At 46.8% G+C, this 2,408-nt stretch overlaps 1 pseudogene; it reads right to left on the bottom strand.

Moving 5' to 3' along the window:
- Window positions 1-82: 82 nt before the first annotated feature.
- Window positions 83-743, bottom strand: LOC102835828 (annotated as a pseudogene).
- Window positions 744-2,408: the final 1,665 nt, after the last annotated feature.

Here is a 2,408-nt window from a genome sequence, read left to right as displayed (position 1 = left end):
CTAACCGAAAGGTCTATCAAGTGGTTGGAGAGTGGTGAGAAGACCCCTCACAGGCATCCGAGAGGCCACGTGGGACACCGCCTCAGGTCTCCACCAGGATCTCCACAATGTGATCGAGCTCCCACAGGTCAGCCTTGCAGCTTGTGCCGGGCAGCACGGCGGTCAGGGGCGCCAGGCCCTTGAGAATGTCACAGGGGCCAACCCTGGTGCTGCCCATCATGCCCGTCAGCACCGAGTCCAGGTCATAATAGGAGCTGTCGACTTCCGACAAGAGGTCCTCCATGGAGCCGGGGCTTTTACTGTCCAAGGTTTCAAATATCTGATCCAGCGATTTCTGGAAGCTTCCCCGGTTTTGCGGAGAGCTGTCCAGGTCCCACAAGCTGCTGGGTGCGTGTCTTGGCGCGGGAGCCGGCATGCTGGACGTAAGGTCAGAGGTCATGTCTAGAGCGGGGCAGTCTTCAAAGTTTTTAGGGAAACCGCTCCGCTCCTGCTCCTGGGCTGAGAGGCACAGGATGTCCGTGGAGAGGAGGCGGTCATGAGGCGCTGGCCACCCGCCAGGTCCTGTCCTGGCTCATTTCCTGTTAGATCTGCCGCAGGGTGTTGGCAATGAGCACCGAGCAGCAGAGGTTTGGCTCCACCAGCATGTGACAGAGCTGCAGCTTCACCAGGGTCATATCCAGCAGGGACTGCCGCTGCAGGTCATAGGAGGGGACAGCCCGAAAGCCTGCCACAGGCCCTTCCACCTCTTCCTCTTGAGTCCTCTCGCAAACATGGTGGCCCGCTCCGACACCAGATCCACCGCCGAGGCCACCGCCGAGGGAGGGTGCACAGGAAGTTTTTAAAGTATTGAAGAGCAGAGATGTCAGCTTGAGGACTAAGGTGTGCCTGATCCAATCCATGGTATTTTCAATAACCTCATACGGATGCGAAAGCTGGACAGTGAATAAGGAAGATCGTGGAAGAATTGATGCCTTTGAATTGTGGTGTTGGAGGAGAATACTGAAAGTGCCATGGACTGCCAAAAGAACCAATAGATCTGTTTGGAAGAAGTGCAGCCAGAGTGCTCCTTGGAGGCCAGGATGGCTAAACTTCGTCTCTCATACTTTGGACATATTGTCAGGAGGGAACAGTCGTTGGAGAAGATGGAGGGTCAGAGAAAAAGAGGAAGACCCCCAACAAGATGGATCGGCCAGGTGGCATTGTTGATGGCATCGAGTGTGGCAGCAGTAATGAGGTGGGCCCAGGATCGGACATTGTTTCGTTCTGCTGTGCATGGGGTCGCTATGAGTTGGTTCCGACTCGATGGCACCTGACTGACCTGACTGACATGTTCAGTGTTAGTTGGCTGTGGGAGGGCTGACTTCACATTCTAATCACTCAGGAATCAAGGCTAACAAAGGTTCCATTTCAACATACACTTTCATGATTCTTAAATTAAGAAGAAAGCATGACAAATCATGCATTGACACTTATCTTCTGTGCTCCAAAGTATCGTATGACACTTCTCATATTGCATTGGCTAAAGCCAGGTGATGGTCACACTTCACATAAAGGGGGAAAGAAGTAGGAATCACCTTGTGGTCCAAAGGTGGGAGAATGAAACATAGCACAAATTGTAACTTTCTAAGCAGATAAGGTATTTAAAGTTTAGTGAGGGCAAGCAACATATTATTAAAGACAGGATCGTTAATAAAAATATATCATGGTACAACTCACACACATCTCAACTAAGAAGGACATGATAAAGGATTTGAATCGTATAGCCACATGACTCTTGGTAAACTGAAGGAGAAAAACAACAAGTTGCAATACTGGTTTAAGGATGTAGTGATTCATCTTCAAATATTATGCTGTAAATGTGGACTTCTTGGAAAAAAACAGCAGATAATGTAGTTTGCACATAGTATCCAAGAATAAGTAGATCCTTTTGAGAAAAGCTGTGAATTATACACAGCACTCAAAGGAAGATGACAGGAACCAACAGGTGGAGAAAAAAAAGAAAGAAACAGAGTGAATTACCTGCTTATATGTGAGTACAGAATGTGGAATGACTCTTGGATATACCTCTCACCTTATGACTACCATTAGCTTCTCTACAGTAATCAAGAGCAAAGGCATTTTCCCTCCAGAAAAAGGTTCACAATTTAGAGAACTCTCTTTAACATATTTCCAGATGCACAATTCTTCACATCACTGAATGAAGCGTTAGAAATATGTGAAATCAGTGTTATCTTAATTAAAATGTTTTCCTGTTGCTAATTCTATAGTCAAAATTAATAGCAATTTTTCCTGTCACTTTTAATGATCTTAGGAGTCTTTCCAAACAACTCCCACCTTTTTATTCCAATCCTCACTGATGATGATGAATCATATTAGACTTGCTAAGGCAGAAATGTTTACATTTCCTT

Source organism: Chrysochloris asiatica, unplaced genomic scaffold (genome assembly GCF_000296735.1).
Source record: "Chrysochloris asiatica unplaced genomic scaffold, ChrAsi1.0 scaffold00091, whole genome shotgun sequence".
Classification (NCBI taxonomy): Eukaryota; Metazoa; Chordata; class Mammalia; order Afrosoricida; family Chrysochloridae; genus Chrysochloris; species Chrysochloris asiatica.
The sequence above is the reverse complement of the archived record's forward strand: the minus strand, read 5'-3'. Positions and strand labels throughout refer to the sequence as shown.